Source organism: Myodes glareolus, chromosome 13 (genome assembly GCF_982192425.1).
Source record: "Myodes glareolus chromosome 13, mMyoGla1.1, whole genome shotgun sequence".
NCBI lineage: Eukaryota > Metazoa > Chordata > Mammalia > Rodentia > Cricetidae > Myodes > Myodes glareolus.
Window position 1 is genome coordinate 79,034,448 of NC_142038.1, and position 19,421 is coordinate 79,053,868.

Sequence of the window (19,421 nt, forward strand, 5' to 3'; positions counted from 1 at the left end):
CTACTTACAAGCATTCACAGAAAACTCATATCTGTTTCTCTGAAAGAGAAGTAGTCTGTTCCAACATTTCAGTTCACTGTGCGAAGTGAATGGAGTGTTGTTTCACTTTCTAAATGCTGTCCTTTCAGAGAAAATCACTTTCCTTTGAAAGTGCCTTAAGCTACTTACAAGCATTCCACAGAAATTCACATGCGTTTCTCTGAAAGAGAAGCAGTCTGTTCCAACACTTCAATTCACTGTGCGAAGTGAATGGAGTGTTGCTTCACTTTCTAAATGCTGTCCTTTCAGAGAAAATCACTTTCCTTTGAAAATGTCTTAAGCTACTTACAAGCATTCACAAAAAACTCATATCTGTTTCGTGAAAGAGAAGTAGTCTGTTCCAACACTTCAATTCACTGTGCGAAGTGAATGGAGTGTGGTTTCCCTTTCTAAATGCTGTCCTTTCAGAGAAAATCACTTTCCTTTGAAAGTGCCTTAAGCTACTTACAAGCATTCAACAGAAATTCACATGCATTTCACTGAAAGAGAAGCAGTCTGTTCCAACACTTCAATTCACTGTGTGAAGTGAATGGAGTGTTGCTTCACTTTCTAAATGCTGTCCTTTCAGAGAAAATCACTTTCCTTTAAAATGCCTTAAGCTACTTACAAGCATTCACAAGAAACTCACATGCATTTTTCTGAAAGAGAAGCAGTCTGTTCCAACACTTCAATTCACTGTACGTAGTGAATGGAGTGTTGCTTCACTTTCTAAATGCTGTCCTTTCAGAGAAAATCACTTTCTTTTGAAAGTGCCTTAAGCTACTTACACACATTCACAGGAAACTCAAATGCGTTTCTATGAAAGAGAAGCTGTCTGTTCCAACACTTCAATTCACTGTGGGAAGTGAATGGAGTGTAGCTTCACTTTCTAAATGCTGTCTTTCAGAGAAAATCACTTTCCTTTGAAAGTGCCTTAAGCTACTTACAAGCATTCACAAAAAACTCATATCTGTTTCTCTGAAAGAGAAGCAGTCTGTTCCAACACTTCAATTCACTGTGCGAAGTGAATGGAGTGTTGCTTCACTTTCTAAATGCTGTCCTTTTAGAGAAAATGACTTTCCTTTGAAATTGCTTTAAGCTACTTACAAGCATTCAACAGAAACTCACATTCATTTCTTTGAAAGAGAAGCAGTCTATTCCAACACTTCAAATCACTGTGCGAAGTGAATGGAGTGTTGCTTCACTTTCTAAATGCTGTACTTTCAGAGAAAATCACTTTCCTTTGAAAGTGCCTTAAGCTACTTACAAGCATTCACAAGAAACTCACATGCATTTCTCTGAAAGAGAAGCCTTCTCTTCCAAAACTTCAATTCACTGTGCGAAGTGAATGGAGTGTTGACTCACTTTCTAAATGCTGTCCTTTCAGAGAAAATCACTGTCCTTTGAAACTGCCTTAAGCTATTTACAAGCATTAGGAAGAAACTCACATGCGTTTCTCTGAAAGAGAAGCCTTCTCTTCCAACACTTCAATTCACTGTGCGAAGTGAATGGAGTGTTGCCTCACTTTCTAAATCCTGTCCTTTCAGAGAAAATCACTGCCCTTTGAAAGTGCCTTAAGCTATTTACATGCATTAGGAAGAAACTCACATGCGTTTCTCTGAAAGAGAAGCAGTCTGTTCCAACACTTCAATTCACTGTGCGAAGTGAATGGAGTGTTGCTTCACTTTCTAAATGCTGTACTTTCAGAGAAAATCACTTTTGTTTGAAAGTGCCTTAAGCAACTTTCAAGCATTCACAAGAGACTCACATGCATTTCTCTGAAAGAGAAGCCTTCTCTTCCAACACTTCAATTTACTGTGCGAAGTGAATGGAGTGTTGCTTCACTTTCTAAATGCTGTCCTTTCAGAGAAGATCACTTTCCTTTGAAAGTGCCTTAAGCTACTTACAAGCCTTCACCAGAAACTCAAATGTGTTTCTCTGAAATAGAAGCAATCTGTTCCAACACTTCAATTCACTGTTCGAAGTGAATGGAATGTTATTTCACTTTCTAAATGCTGTCCTTTCAGAGAAAATCACTTTCCTTTGAAAGTGCCTTAAGCTACTTTCAAGCATTCACAAAAAAGTCACATGCGTTTCTCTGAAAGAGAAGCAGTCTGTTCCAACACTTCAATTCATTGTGCGAAGTGAATGTAGTGTTGCTTCACTTTCTAAATGCTGTCCTGTCCGAGAAAATCACTTTCCTTTGAAAGAGCCTTAAGCTACTTAAATGCATTCAATAAAACTCACATGCATTTCTCTGAAAGAGAAGCAGTCTGTTCCAACACTTCAATTTACTGCACGAAAGGAATGGAGTGTTGCTTCACTTTCTAAATGCTGTCCTTTCAGAGAAAATCACTTTCCTTTGAAAGTGACTTAAGCTAATTTCAAGCATTCACAAAAAAGTCACATGCGTTTGTCTGAAAGAGGAGCAGTCTGTTCCACCACTTCAAATTACTGTGCGAAGTGAATGGAGTGTTGCTTCACTTTCTCAATGCTGTCCTTTCAGAGAAAATCACTTTCCTTTGAAAGTGCCTTAAACAACTTTCAATCATTTACAAAAAACTCACATGCGTTTCTCTGAGAGAGAAGCAGTCTGTTTCAACACTTCAATTCACTGTGCGAAGTGAATGGAGTGTTGTTTCACTTTCTAAATGCTGTCCTTTCAGAGAAAATCACTTTCCTTTGAAAGTGCCTTAAGCTACTTACAAGCATTCACCAGAAATTCACATGCGTTTCACTGAAAGAGAAGCAGTCTGTTCCAACATTTCAATTCACTGTGCGAAGTCAATGGAGTGTTGCTTCACTTTCTAAATGCTGTCCTTCCAGAGAAAATCACTTTCCTTTGAAAATGCCTTAAGCTACTTACAAGCATTCACAAAAAACTCATATCTGTTTCGTGAAAGAGAAGTAGTCTGTTCCAACACTTCAATTCACTGTGCGAAGTGAATGGAGTGTTGCTTCACTTTCTAAATGCTGTCTTTCAGAGAAAATCACTTTCCTTTGAAAGTGCCTTAAGCTACTTACAAGCATTCACAAAAAACTCATATCTGTTTCTCTGAAAGAGAAGCAGTCTGTTCCAACACTTCAATTCACTGTGCGAAGTGAATGGAGTGTTGCTTCACTTTCTAAATGCTGTCCTTTTAGAGAAAATGACTTTCCTTTGAAATTGCTTTAAGCTACTTACAAGCATTCAACAGAAACTCACATTCATTTCTTTGAAAGAGAAGCAGTCTGTTCCAACACTTCAAATCACTGTGCGAAGTGAATGGAGTGTTGCTTCACTTTCTAAATGCTGTACTTTCAGAGAAAATCACTTTCCTTTGAAAGTGCCTTAAGCTACTTACAAGCATTCACAAGAAACTCACATGCATTTCTCTGAAAGAGAAGCCTTCTCTTCCAAAACTTCAATTCACTGTGCGAAGTGAATGGAGTGTTGACTCACTTTCTAAATGCTGTCCTTTCAGAGAAAATCACTGTCCTTTGAAACTGCCTTAAGCTATTTACAAGCATTAGGAAGAAACTCACATGCGTTTCTCTGAAAGAGAAGCCTTCTCTTCCAACACTTCAATTCACTGTGCGAAGTGAATGGAGTGTTGCCTCACTTTCTAAATCCTGTCCTTTCAGAGAAAATCACTGCCCTTTGAAAGTGCCTTAAGCTATTTACATGCATTAGGAAGAAACTCACATGCGTTTCTCTGAAAGAGAAGCAGTCTGTTCCAACACTTCAATTCACTGTGCGAAGTGAATGGAGTGTTGCTTCACTTTCTAAATGCTGTACTTTCAGAGAAAATCACTTTTGTTTGAAAGTGCCTTAAGCAACTTTCAAGCATTCACAAGAGACTCACATGCATTTCTCTGAAAGAGAAGCCTTCTCTTCCAACACTTCAATTTACTGTGCGAAGTGAATGGAGTGTTGCTTCACTTTCTAAATGCTGTCCTTTCAGAGAAGATCACTTTCCTTTGAAAGTGCCTTAAGCTACTTACAAGCCTTCACCAGAAACTCAAATGTGTTTCTCTGAAATAGAAGCAATCTGTTCCAACACTTCAATTCACTGTTCGAAGTGAATGGAATGTTATTTCACTTTCTAAATGCTGTCCTTTCAGAGAAAATCACTTTCCTTTGAAAGTGCCTTAAGCTACTTTCAAGCATTCACAAAAAAGTCACATGCGTTTCTCTGAAAGAGAAGCAGTCTGTTCCAACACTTCAATTCATTGTGCGAAGTGAATGTAGTGTTGCTTCACTTTCTAAATGCTGTCCTGTCCGAGAAAATCACTTTCCTTTGAAAGAGCCTTAAGCTACTTAAATGCATTCAATAAAACTCACATGCATTTCTCTGAAAGAGAAGCAGTCTGTTCCAACACTTCAATTTACTGCACGAAAGGAATGGAGTGTTGCTTCACTTTCTAAATGCTGTCCTTTCAGAGAAAATCACTTTCCTTTGAAAGTGACTTAAGCTAATTTCAAGCATTCACAAAAAAGTCACATGCGTTTGTCTGAAAGAGGAGCAGTCTGTTCCACCACTTCAAATTACTGTGCGAAGTGAATGGAGTGTTGCTTCACTTTCTCAATGCTGTCCTTTCAGAGAAAATCACTTTCCTTTGAAAGTGCCTTAAACAACTTTCAATCATTTACAAAAAACTCACATGCGTTTCTCTGAGAGAGAAGCAGTCTGTTTCAACACTTCAATTCACTGTGCGAAGTGAATGGAGTGTTGTTTCACTTTCTAAATGCTGTCCTTTCAGAGAAAATCACTTTCCTTTGAAAGTGCCTTAAGCTACTTACAAGCATTCACCAGAAATTCACATGCGTTTCACTGAAAGAGAAGCAGTCTGTTCCAACATTTCAATTCACTGTGCGAAGTCAATGGAGTGTTGCTTCACTTTCTAAATGCTGTCCTTCCAGAGAAAATCACTTTCCTTTGAAAATGCCTTAAGCTACTTACAAGCATTCACAAAAAACTCATATCTGTTTCGTGAAAGAGAAGTAGTCTGTTCCAACACTTCAATTCACTGTGCGAAGTGAATGGAGTGTTGCTTCACTTTCTAAATGCTGTCTTTCAGAGAAAATCACTTTCCTTTGAAAGTGCCTTAAGCTACTTACAAGCATTCACAAAAAACTCATATCTGTTTCTCTGAAAGAGAAGCAGTCTGTTCCAACACTTCAATTCACTGTGCGAAGTGAATGGAGTGTTGCTTCACTTTCTAAATGCTGTCCTTTTAGAGAAAATGACTTTCCTTTGAAATTGCTTTAAGCTACTTACAAGCATTCAACAGAAACTCACATTCATTTCTTTGAAAGAGAAGCAGTCTGTTCCAACACTTCAAATCACTGTGCGAAGTGAATGGAGTGTTGCTTCACTTTCTAAATGCTGTACTTTCAGAGAAAATCACTTTCCTTTGAAAGTGCCTTAAGCTACTTACAAGCATTCACAAGAAACTCACATGCATTTCTCTGAAAGAGAAGCCTTCTCTTCCAAAACTTCAATTCACTGTGCGAAGTGAATGGAGTGTTGACTCACTTTCTAAATGCTGTCCTTTCAGAGAAAATCACTGTCCTTTGAAACTGCCTTAAGCTATTTACAAGCATTAGGAAGAAACTCACATGCGTTTCTCTGAAAGAGAAGCCTTCTCTTCCAACACTTCAATTCACTGTGCGAAGTGAATGGAGTGTTGCCTCACTTTCTAAATCCTGTCCTTTCAGAGAAAATCACTGCCCTTTGAAAGTGCCTTAAGCTATTTACATGCATTAGGAAGAAACTCACATGCGTTTCTCTGAAAGAGAAGCAGTCTGTTCCAACACTTCAATTCACTGTGCGAAGTGAATGGAGTGTTGCTTCACTTTCTAAATGCTGTACTTTCAGAGAAAATCACTTTTGTTTGAAAGTGCCTTAAGCAACTTTCAAGCATTCACAAGAGACTCACATGCATTTCTCTGAAAGAGAAGCCTTCTCTTCCAACACTTCAATTTACTGTGCGAAGTGAATGGAGTGTTGCTTCACTTTCTAAATGCTGTCCTTTCAGAGAAGATCACTTTCCTTTGAAAGTGCCTTAAGCTACTTACAAGCCTTCACCAGAAACTCAAATGTGTTTCTCTGAAATAGAAGCAATCTGTTCCAACACTTCAATTCACTGTTCGAAGTGAATGGAATGTTATTTCACTTTCTAAATGCTGTCCTTTCAGAGAAAATCACTTTCCTTTGAAAGTGCCTTAAGCTACTTTCAAGCATTCACAAAAAAGTCACATGCGTTTCTCTGAAAGAGAAGCAGTCTGTTCCAACACTTCAATTCATTGTGCGAAGTGAATGTAGTGTTGCTTCACTTTCTAAATGCTGTCCTGTCCGAGAAAATCACTTTCCTTTGAAAGAGCCTTAAGCTACTTAAATGCATTCAATAAAACTCACATGCATTTCTCTGAAAGAGAAGCAGTCTGTTCCAACACTTCAATTTACTGCACGAAAGGAATGGAGTGTTGCTTCACTTTCTAAATGCTGTCCTTTCAGAGAAAATCACTTTCCTTTGAAAGTGACTTAAGCTAATTTCAAGCATTCACAAAAAAGTCACATGCGTTTGTCTGAAAGAGGAGCAGTCTGTTCCACCACTTCAAATTACTGTGCGAAGTGAATGGAGTGTTGCTTCACTTTCTCAATGCTGTCCTTTCAGAGAAAATCACTTTCCTTTGAAAGTGCCTTAAACAACTTTCAATCATTTACAAAAAACTCACATGCGTTTCTCTGAGAGAGAAGCAGTCTGTTTCAACACTTCAATTCACTGTGCGAAGTGAATGGAGTGTTGTTTCACTTTCTAAATGCTGTCCTTTCAGAGAAAATCACTTTCCTTTGAAAGTGCCTTAAGCTACTTACAAGCATTCACCAGAAATTCACATGCGTTTCACTGAAAGAGAAGCAGTCTGTTCCAACATTTCAATTCACTGTGCGAAGTCAATGGAGTGTTGCTTCACTTTCTAAATGCTGTCCTTCCAGAGAAAATCACTTTCCTTTGAAAATGCCTTAAGCTACTTACAAGCATTCACAAAAAACTCATATCTGTTTCGTGAAAGAGAAGTAGTCTGTTCCAACACTTCAATTCACTGTGCGAAGTGAATGGAGTGTTGCTTCACTTTCTAAATGCTGTCCTTTCAGAGAAAATCACATTCCTTTGAAAATGACTTAAGCTACTTACAAGCATTCACAAGAAACTCACATGCATTTTTCTGAAAGAGAAGCAGTCTGTTCCAACACTTCAATTCACTGTGCGTAGTGAATGGAGTCTTGCTTCACTTTCTAAATGCTGTCCTTTCAGAGAAAATCACTTTCTTTTGAAAGTGCCTTAAGCTACTTACACACATTCACAGGAAACTCAAATGCGTTTCTATGAAAGAGAAGCTGTCTGTTCCAACACTTCAATTCACTGTGGGAAGTGAATGGAGTGTAGCTTCACTTTCTAAATGCTGTCTTTCAGAGAAAATCACTTTCCTTAAAAGTGCCTTAAGCTACTTACAAGCATTCACAGAAAACTCATATCTGTTTCTCTGAAAGAGAAGTAGTCTGTTCCAACATTTCAGTTCACTGTGCGAAGTGAATGGAGTGTTGTTTCACTTTCTAAATGCTGTCCTTTCAGAGAAAATCACTTTCCTTTGAAAGTGCCTTAAGCTACTTACAAGCATTCCACAGAAATTCACATGCGTTTCTCTGAAAGAGAAGCAGTCTGTTCCAACACTTCAATTCACTGTGCGAAGTGAATGGAGTGTTGCTTCACTTTCTAAATGCTGTCCTTTCAGAGAAAATCACTTTCCTTTGAAAATGTCTTAAGCTACTTACAAGCATTCACAAAAAACTCATATCTGTTTCGTGAAAGAGAAGTAGTCTGTTCCAACACTTCAATTCACTGTGCGAAGTGAATGGAGTGTGGTTTCCCTTTCTAAATGCTGTCCTTTCAGAGAAAATCACTTTCCTTTGAAAGTGCCTTAAGCTACTTACAAGCATTCAACAGAAATTCACATGCATTTCACTGAAAGAGAAGCAGTCTGTTCCAACACTTCAATTCACTGTGTGAAGTGAATGGAGTGTTGCTTCACTTTCTAAATGCTGTCCTTTCAGAGAAAATCACTTTCCTTTAAAATGCCTTAAGCTACTTACAAGCATTCACAAGAAACTCACATGCATTTTTCTGAAAGAGAAGCAGTCTGTTCCAACACTTCAATTCACTGTACGTAGTGAATGGAGTGTTGCTTCACTTTCTAAATGCTGTCCTTTCAGAGAAAATCACTTTCTTTTGAAAGTGCCTTAAGCTACTTACACACATTCACAGGAAACTCAAATGCGTTTCTATGAAAGAGAAGCTGTCTGTTCCAACACTTCAATTCACTGTGGGAAGTGAATGGAGTGTAGCTTCACTTTCTAAATGCTGTCTTTCAGAGAAAATCACTTTCCTTTGAAAGTGCCTTAAGCTACTTACAAGCATTCACAAAAAACTCATATCTGTTTCTCTGAAAGAGAAGCAGTCTGTTCCAACACTTCAATTCACTGTGCGAAGTGAATGGAGTGTTGCTTCACTTTCTAAATGCTGTCCTTTTAGAGAAAATGACTTTCCTTTGAAATTGCTTTAAGCTACTTACAAGCATTCAACAGAAACTCACATTCATTTCTTTGAAAGAGAAGCAGTCTGTTCCAACACTTCAAATCACTGTGCGAAGTGAATGGAGTGTTGCTTCACTTTCTAAATGCTGTACTTTCAGAGAAAATCACTTTCCTTTGAAAGTGCCTTAAGCTACTTACAAGCATTCACAAGAAACTCACATGCATTTCTCTGAAAGAGAAGCCTTCTCTTCCAAAACTTCAATTCACTGTGCGAAGTGAATGGAGTGTTGACTCACTTTCTAAATGCTGTCCTTTCAGAGAAAATCACTGTCCTTTGAAACTGCCTTAAGCTATTTACAAGCATTAGGAAGAAACTCACATGCGTTTCTCTGAAAGAGAAGCCTTCTCTTCCAACACTTCAATTCACTGTGCGAAGTGAATGGAGTGTTGCCTCACTTTCTAAATCCTGTCCTTTCAGAGAAAATCACTGCCCTTTGAAAGTGCCTTAAGCTATTTACATGCATTAGGAAGAAACTCACATGCGTTTCTCTGAAAGAGAAGCAGTCTGTTCCAACACTTCAATTCACTGTGCGAAGTGAATGGAGTGTTGCTTCACTTTCTAAATGCTGTACTTTCAGAGAAAATCACTTTTGTTTGAAAGTGCCTTAAGCAACTTTCAAGCATTCACAAGAGACTCACATGCATTTCTCTGAAAGAGAAGCCTTCTCTTCCAACACTTCAATTTACTGTGCGAAGTGAATGGAGTGTTGCTTCACTTTCTAAATGCTGTCCTTTCAGAGAAGATCACTTTCCTTTGAAAGTGCCTTAAGCTACTTACAAGCCTTCACCAGAAACTCAAATGTGTTTCTCTGAAATAGAAGCAATCTGTTCCAACACTTCAATTCACTGTTCGAAGTGAATGGAATGTTATTTCACTTTCTAAATGCTGTCCTTTCAGAGAAAATCACTTTCCTTTGAAAGTGCCTTAAGCTACTTTCAAGCATTCACAAAAAAGTCACATGCGTTTCTCTGAAAGAGAAGCAGTCTGTTCCAACACTTCAATTCATTGTGCGAAGTGAATGTAGTGTTGCTTCACTTTCTAAATGCTGTCCTGTCCGAGAAAATCACTTTCCTTTGAAAGAGCCTTAAGCTACTTAAATGCATTCAATAAAACTCACATGCATTTCTCTGAAAGAGAAGCAGTCTGTTCCAACACTTCAATTTACTGCACGAAAGGAATGGAGTGTTGCTTCACTTTCTAAATGCTGTCCTTTCAGAGAAAATCACTTTCCTTTGAAAGTGACTTAAGCTAATTTCAAGCATTCACAAAAAAGTCACATGCGTTTGTCTGAAAGAGGAGCAGTCTGTTCCACCACTTCAAATTACTGTGCGAAGTGAATGGAGTGTTGCTTCACTTTCTCAATGCTGTCCTTTCAGAGAAAATCACTTTCCTTTGAAAGTGCCTTAAACAACTTTCAATCATTTACAAAAAACTCACATGCGTTTCTCTGAGAGAGAAGCAGTCTGTTTCAACACTTCAATTCACTGTGCGAAGTGAATGGAGTGTTGTTTCACTTTCTAAATGCTGTCCTTTCAGAGAAAATCACTTTCCTTTGAAAGTGCCTTAAGCTACTTACAAGCATTCACCAGAAATTCACATGCGTTTCACTGAAAGAGAAGCAGTCTGTTCCAACATTTCAATTCACTGTGCGAAGTCAATGGAGTGTTGCTTCACTTTCTAAATGCTGTCCTTCCAGAGAAAATCACTTTCCTTTGAAAATGCCTTAAGCTACTTACAAGCATTCACAAAAAACTCATATCTGTTTCGTGAAAGAGAAGTAGTCTGTTCCAACACTTCAATTCACTGTGCGAAGTGAATGGAGTGTTGCTTCACTTTCTAAATGCTGTCCTTTCAGAGAAAATCACATTCCTTTGAAAATGACTTAAGCTACTTACAAGCATTCACAAGAAACTCACATGCATTTTTCTGAAAGAGAAGCAGTCTGTTCCAACACTTCAATTCACTGTGCGTAGTGAATGGAGTCTTGCTTCACTTTCTAAATGCTGTCCTTTCAGAGAAAATCACTTTCTTTTGAAAGTGCCTTAAGCTACTTACACACATTCACAGGAAACTCAAATGCGTTTCTATGAAAGAGAAGCTGTCTGTTCCAACACTTCAATTCACTGTGGGAAGTGAATGGAGTGTAGCTTCACTTTCTAAATGCTGTCTTTCAGAGAAAATCACTTTCCTTAAAAGTGCCTTAAGCTACTTACAAGCATTCACAGAAAACTCATATCTGTTTCTCTGAAAGAGAAGTAGTCTGTTCCAACATTTCAGTTCACTGTGCGAAGTGAATGGAGTGTTGTTTCACTTTCTAAATGCTGTCCTTTCAGAGAAAATCACTTTCCTTTGAAAGTGCCTTAAGCTACTTACAAGCATTCCACAGAAATTCACATGCGTTTCTCTGAAAGAGAAGCAGTCTGTTCCAACACTTCAATTCACTGTGCGAAGTGAATGGAGTGTTGCTTCACTTTCTAAATGCTGTCCTTTCAGAGAAAATCACTTTCCTTTGAAAATGTCTTAAGCTACTTACAAGCATTCACAAAAAACTCATATCTGTTTCGTGAAAGAGAAGTAGTCTGTTCCAACACTTCAATTCACTGTGCGAAGTGAATGGAGTGTGGTTTCCCTTTCTAAATGCTGTCCTTTCAGAGAAAATCACTTTCCTTTGAAAGTGCCTTAAGCTACTTACAAGCATTCAACAGAAATTCACATGCATTTCACTGAAAGAGAAGCAGTCTGTTCCAACACTTCAATTCACTGTGTGAAGTGAATGGAGTGTTGCTTCACTTTCTAAATGCTGTCCTTTCAGAGAAAATCACTTTCCTTTAAAATGCCTTAAGCTACTTACAAGCATTCACAAGAAACTCACATGCATTTTTCTGAAAGAGAAGCAGTCTGTTCCAACACTTCAATTCACTGTACGTAGTGAATGGAGTGTTGCTTCACTTTCTAAATGCTGTCCTTTCAGAGAAAATCACTTTCTTTTGAAAGTGCCTTAAGCTACTTACACACATTCACAGGAAACTCAAATGCGTTTCTATGAAAGAGAAGCTGTCTGTTCCAACACTTCAATTCACTGTGGGAAGTGAATGGAGTGTAGCTTCACTTTCAAAATGCTGTCTTTCAGAGAAAATCACTTTCCTTTGAAAGTGCCTTAAGCTACTTACAAGCATTCACAAAAAACTCATATCTGTTTCTCTGAAAGAGAAGTAGTCTGTTCCAACACTTCAATTCACTGTGCGAAGTGAATGGAGTGTTGTTTCACTTTCTAAATGCTGTCCTTTCAGAGAAAATCACTTTCCTTTGAAAGTGCCTTAAGCTACTTACAAGCATTCCACAGAAATTCACATGCGTTTCTCTGAAAGAGAAGCAGTCTGTTCCAACACTTCAATTCACTGTGCGAAGTCAATGGAGTGTTGCTTCACTTTCTAAATGCTGTCCTTTCAGAGAAAAGCACTTTCCTTTGAAAATGCCTTAAGCTACTTACAAGCATTCACAAAAAACTCATATCTGTTTCGTGAAAGAGAAGTAGTCTGTTCCAACACTTCAATTCACTGTGCGAAGTGAATGGAGTGTGGTTTCACTTTCTAAATGCTGTCCTTTCAGAGAAAATCACTTTGCTTTGAAAGTGCCTTAAGCTACTTACAAGCATTCCACAGAAATTCATATGCGTTTCTCTGAAAAAGAAGCAGTCTGTTCCAACACTTCAATTCACTGTGCGAAGTGAATGGAGTGTTGCTTCACTTTCTAAATGCTGTCTTTTCAGAGAAAATCACTTTCCTTTGAAAGTGCCTTAAGCTACTTACAAGCATTCACAAGAAACTCACATGCATTTTTCTGAAAGAGAAGCAGTCTGTTCCAACACTTCAATTCACTGTGCGTAGTGAATGGAGTGTTGCTTCACTTTCTAAATGCTGTCCTTTCAGAGAAAATCACTTTCCTTTGAAAGTACCTTAAGCTACTTACAAGCATTCAATAGAAATTCACATGTGTTTCTCTGAAAAAGAAGCAGTCTGTTCCAACACTTCAATTCACTGTGCGAAGTGAATGGAGTGTTGCTTCACTTTCTAAATGCTGTCCTTTCAGAGAAAATCACTTTCCTTTGAAAGTGCCTTAAGCTACTTACAAGCATTCACAAGAAACTCACATGCATTTTTCTGAAAGAGAAGCAGTCTGTTCCAACACTTCAATTCACTGTGTGTAGTGAATGGAGTGTTGCTTCACTTTCTAAATGCTGTCCTTTCAGAGAAAATCACTTTCCTTTGAAAGTGCCTTAAGCTACTTACAAGCATTCAATAGAAATTCACATGCGTTTCTCTGAAAGAGAAGCAGTCTGTTCCAACACTTCAATTCACTGTGCGAAGTGAATGGAGTGTTGCTTCACTTTCTAAATGCTGTCTTTCAGAGAAAATCACTTTCCTTTGAAAGTGCCTTAAGCTACTTACAAGCATTCACAAAAAACACATATCTGTTTCCTGAAAGAGATGTAGTCTGTTCCAACACTTCAATTCACTGTGCGAAGTGAATGGAGTGTTGTTTCACTTTCTAAATGCTGTACTTTCAGAGAAAATCACTTTCCTTTGAAAGTGCCTTAAGCTACTTACAAGCATTCCACAGAAATTCACATGCGTTTCTCTGAAAGAGAAGCAGTCTGTTCCACCACTTCAATTCACTGTGCGAAGTGAATGGAGTGTTGCTTCACTTTCTAAATGCTGTCTTTCAGAGAAAATCACTTTCCTTTGAAAGTGCCTTAAGCTACTTACACACATTCACAGGAAACTCAAATGCGTCTCTATGAATGAGAAGCTGTCTGTTCCAACACTTCAGTTCACTGTGCGAAGTGAATGGAGTGTTGCTTCACTTTCTAAATGCTGTCCTTTCAGAGAAAATCACTTTCCTTTGAAACTGCTTTAAGCTACTTACAAGAATTCAACAGAAAATCACATGCGTTTCACTGAAAGAGAAGCAGTCTGCTCCAACACTTCAATTCACTGTGCGAAGTGAATGGAGTGTTGCTTCACTTTCTAAATGCTGTCCTTTCAGAGAAAATCACTTTCCTTTGAAAGTGCCTTAAGCTACTTACAAGCATTCCACAGAAATTCACATGCGTTTATCTGAAAAAGACGCAGTCTGTTCCAACACTTCAATTCACTGTGTGAAGTGAATGGAGTGTTGCTTCACTTTCTAAATGCTGTCCTCTCAGAGAAAATCACTTTCCTTTGAAAGTGCCTTAAGATACTTACAAGCATTCACAAGAAACTCACATGCATTTTTCTGAAAGAGAAGCAGTCTGTTCCAACACTTCAATTCACCGTGCGTAGTGAATGGAGTGTTGCTTCACTTTCTAAATGCTGTCCTTTCAGAGAAAATCACTTTCCTTTAAAAGTGCCTTAAGCTACTTACAAGCATTCCACAGAAATTCACATGCGTTTCTCTGAAAAAGAAGCAGTCTGTTCCAACACTTCAATTCACTGTGCTAAGTGAATGGAGTGTTGCTTCACTTTCTAAATGCTGTCTTTCAGAGAAAATCACTTTCCTTTGAAAGTGCCTTAAGCTACTTACAAGCATTCACAAGAAACTCACATGCATTTTTCTGAAAGAGAAGCATTCTGTTCCACACTTCAATTCACTGTGCGTAGTGAATGGAGTGTTGCTTCACTTTCTAAATGCTGTCCTTTCAGAGAAAATCACTTTCCTTTGAAAGTGCCTTAAGCTACTTACAAGCATCCAATAGAAATTCACATGCGTTTCTCTGAAAGAGAAGCAGTCTGTTCCAACACTTCAATTCACTGTGCGAGTGAATGGAGTGTTGCTTCACTTTCTAAATGCTGTCCATTCAGAGAAAATCACTTTGCTTTGAAAGTGCCTTAAGCTACTTACAAGCATTCCACAGAAATTCACATGCGTTTCTCTGAAAAAGAAGCAGTCTGTTCCAACACTTCAATTCACTGTGTGAAGTGAATGGAGTGTTGCTTCACTTTCTATATGCTCTCCTTTTAGAGAAAATCACTCTCTTTTGAAAATGCCTTAAGCTACATACAAGCATTCAGAAGAACTCACATGCATTTTTCTGAAAGAGAAGCAGTCTGTTCCAACACTTCAATTCACTGTGCGAAGTGAATGGAGTGTTGTTTCACTTTCTAAATGCTGTCCTTTCAGAGAAAATCACTTTCCTTTGAAAGTGCCTTAAGCTACTTACAAGCATTCAACAGAAATTCACATGCGTTTCACTGAAAGAGATGCAGTTTGTTCCAACATTTCAATTCACTGTGCGAAGTGAATGGAGTGTTGCTTCACTTTCTAAATGCTGTCCTTTCAGAGAAAATCTCTTTCCTTTGAAAGTGCCTTAAGCTACTTACAAGCATTTAACAGAAATTCACATGCATGTCACTGAAAGAGAAGCAGTCTGTTCCAACACTTCAATTCACTGTGCGAAGTGAATGGAGTGTTGCTTCACTTTCTAAATGCTGTCTTTCAGAGAAAATCACTTTCCTTTGAAAGTGCCTTAAGCTACTTACAAGCATTCACAAAAAACTCATATTTGTTTCTCTGAAAGAGAAGTAGTCTGTTCCACCACTTCAATTCACTGTGCGAAGTGAATGGAGTGTTGTTTCACTTTCTAAATGCTGTCCTTTCAGAGAAAATCACTTTCCTTTGAAAGTGCCTTAAGCTACTTACAAGCATTCACAGGAAACTCAAATGCGTTTCTATGAAAGAGAAGTAGTCTGTTCCAACACTTCAATTCACTGTGCGAAGTGAATGGAGTGTTGCTTCACTTTCTAAATGCTGTCCTTTCAGAGAAAATCACTTTCTTTTGAAAATGCCTTAAGCTACTTACAAGCATTCACAAAAAACTCATATCTGTTTCGTGAAAGAGAAGTAGTCTGTTCCAACACTGCAATTCACTGTGCGAAGTGAATGGAGTGTTGTTTCACTTTCTAAATGCTGTCCTCTCAGAGAAAATCACTTTCCTTTGAAAGTGCCTTAAGCTACTTACAAGCATTCCACAGAAATTCACATGCGTTTCTCTGAAAGAGAAGCAGTCTGTTCCAACACTTCAATTCACTCTGAGAAGTGAATGGAGTGTTATTTCACTTTCTAAATGCTGTCCTGTCTGAGAAAATCACTTTCCTTTGAAAGTGCCTTAAGCTACTTACAATCATTCCACAGAAATTCACATGCGTTTATCTGAAAAAGAAGCAGTCTGTTCCAACACTTCAATTCACTGTGTGAAGTGAAGGGAGTGTTGCTTCACTTTCTAAATGCTGTCCTTTCAGAGAAAATCACTTTCCTTTGAAAGTGCCTTAAGATACTTACAAGCATTCACAAGAAACTCACATGCATTTTTCTGAAAGAGAAGCAGTCTGTTCCAACACTTCAATTCACTGTGCGTAGTGAATGGAGTGTTGCTTCACTTTCTAAATGCTGTCCTTTCAGAGAAAATCACTTTCCTTTAAAAGTGCCTTAAGCTACTTACAAGCATTCCACAGAAATTCACATGCGTTTCTCTGAAAAAGAAGCAGTCTGTTCCAACACTTCAATTCACTGTGCGAAGTGAATGGAGTGTTGCTTCACTTTCTAAATGCTGTCCTCTCAGAGAAAATCACTTTCCTTTGAAAGTGCCTTAAGCTACTTACAAGCATTCACAAGAAACTCACATGCATTTTTCTGAAAGAGAAGCAGTCTGTTCCAACACTTCAATTCACTGTGAGTAGTGAATGGAGTGTTGCTTCACTTTCTAAATGCTGTCCTTTCAGAGAAAATCTCTTTCCTTTGAAAGTGCCTTAAGCTACTTACAAGCAATCAATAGAAATTCACATGCGTTTCTCTGAAAGAGAAGCAGTTTGTTCCAACACTTCAATTCACTGTGCCAAGTGAATGGAGTGTTGCTTCACTTTCTAAATGCTGTCCATTCAGAGAAAATCACTTTGCTTTGAAAGTGCCTTAAGCTACTTACAAGCATTCCACAGAAATTCACATGCGTTTCTCTGAAAAAGAAGCAGTCTGTTCCAACACTTCAATTCACTGTGCGAAGTGAATGGAGTGTTGCTTCACTTTCTATATGCTCTCCTTTTAGAGAAAATCACTCTCTTTTGAAAATGCCTTAAGCTACATACAAGCATTCAGAAGAACTCACATGCATTTTTCTGAAAGAGAAGCAGTCTGTTCCAACACTTCAATTCACTGTGCGAAGTGAATGGAGTGTTGCTTCACTTTCTAAATGCTGTCCTTTCAGAGAAAATCACTTTCCTTTGAAAGTGCCTTAAGCTACTTACAAGCATCCAATAGAAATTCACATGCGTTTCTCTGAAAGAGAAGCAGTCTGTTCCAACACTTCAATTCACTGTGCGAAGTGAAAGGAGTGTTGCTTCACTTCCTAAATGCTGTCCATTCAGAGAAAATCACTTTGCTTTGAAAGTGCCTTAAGCTACTTACAAGCATTCCACAGAAATTCACATGCGTTTCTCTGAAAAAGAAGCAGTCTGTTCCAACACTTCAATTCACTGTGCGAATTGAATGGAGTGTTGCTTCACTTTCTATATGCTCTCCTTTTAGAGAAAATCACTCTCTTTTGAAAATGCCTTAAGCTACATACAAGCATTCAGAAGAACTCACATGCATTTTTCTGAAAGAGAAGCAGTCTGTTCCAACACTTCAATTCACTGTGCGAAGTGAATGGAGTGTTGTTTCACTTTCTAAATGCTGTCCTTTCAGAGAAAATCACTTTCCTTTGAAAGTGCCTTAAGCTACTTACAAGCATTCAACAGAAATTCACATGCGTTTCACTGAAAGAGAAGCAGTCTGTTCCAACATTTCAATTCACTGTGCGAAGTGAATGGAGTGTTGCTTCACTTTCTAAATGCTGTCCTTTCAGAGAAAATCTCTTTCCTTTGAAAGTGCCTTAAGTTACTTACAAGCATTCAACAGAAATTCACATGCATGTCACTGAAAGAGAAGCAGTCTGTTCCAACACTTCAATTCACTGTGCGAAGTGAATGGAGTGTTGCTTCACTTTCTAAATGCTGTCTTTCAGAGAAAATCACTTTCCTTTGAAAGTGCCTTAAGCTACTTACAAGCATTCACAAAAAACTCATATCTGTTTCGTGAAAGAGAAGTAGTCTGTTCCAACACTGCAATTCACTGTGCGAAGTGAATGGAGTGTTGTTTCACTTTCTAAATGCTGTCCTCTCAGAGAAAATCACTTTCCTTTGAAAGTGCCTTAAGCTACTTACAAGCATTCCACAGAAATTCACATGCGTTTCTCTGAAAGAGAAGCAGTCTGTTCCAACACTTCAATTCACTCTGAGAAGTGAATGGAGTGTTATTCACTTTCTAAATGCTGTCCTGTCTGAGAAAATCACTTTCCTTTGAAAGTGCCTTAAGCTACTTACAATCATTCCACAGAAATTCACATGCGTTTATCTGAAAAAGAACCAGTCTGTTCCAACACTACAATTCACTGTGTGAAGTGAAGGGAGTGTTGCTTCACTTTCTAAATGCTGTCCTTTCAGAGAAAATCACTTTCCTTAGAAAGTGCCTTAAGATACTTACAAGCATTCACAAGAAACTCACATGCATTTTTCTGAAAGAGAAGCAGTCTGTTCCAACACTTCAATTCACTGTGCGTAGTGAATGGAGTGTTGCTTCACTTTCTAAATGCTGTCCTTTCAGTGAAAATCACTTTCCTTTAAAAGTGCCTTAAGCTACTTACAAGCATTCCACAGAAATTCACATGCGTTTCTCTGAAAAATAAGCAGTCTGTTCCAACACTTCAATTCACTGTGCGAAGTGAATGGAGTGTTGCTTCACTTTCTAAATGCTGTCCTCTCAGAGAAAATCCCTTTCCTTTGAAAGTGCCTTAAGCTACTTACAAGCATTCACAAGAAACTCACATGCATTTTTCTGAAAGAGAAGCAGTCTGTTCCAACACTTCAATTCACTGTGAGTAGTGAATGGAGTGTTGCTTCACTTTCTAAATGCTGTCCTTTCAGAGAAAATCACTTTCCTTTGAAAGTGCCTTAAGCTACTTACAAGCATTCAATAGAAATTCACATGCGTTTCTCTGAAAGAGAAGCAGTTTGTTCCAACACTTCAATTCACTGTGCCAAGTGAATGGAGTGTTGCTTCACTTTCTAAATGCTGTCCTTTCAGAGAAAATCACTTTCCTTTGAAAGTGCCTTAAGCTACTTACAAGCATTCAACAGAAATTCACATGCGTTTCACTGAAAGAGAAGCAGTCTATTCCAACATTTCAATTCACTGTGCGAAGTGAATGGAGTGTTGCTTCACTTTCTAAATGCTGTCCTTTCAGAGAAAATCACTTTCCTTTGAAAGTGCCTTAAGCTACTTACAAGCATTCAACAGAAATTCACATGCATGTCACTGAAAGAGAAGCAGTCTGTTCCAACATTTCAATTCACTGTGCGAAGTGAATGGAGTGTTGCTTCACTTTCTAAATGCTGTCCTTTCATAGAAAATCACTTTCCTTTGAAAATGCCTTAAGCTACTTACAAGCATTCACAAAAAACTCATATCTGTTTCGTGAAAGAGAAGTAGTCTGTTCCAACACTTCAATTCACTGTGCGAAGTGAATGGAGTGTGGTTTCACTTTCTAAATGCTGTCTTTCAGAGAAAATCACTTTCCTTTGAAAGTGCCTTAAGCTACTTACAAGCATTCACAAAAAACTCATATCTGTTTCGTGAAAGAGAAGTAGTCTGTTCCAACACTTCAATTCACTGTGCGAAGTGAATGGAGTGTTGTT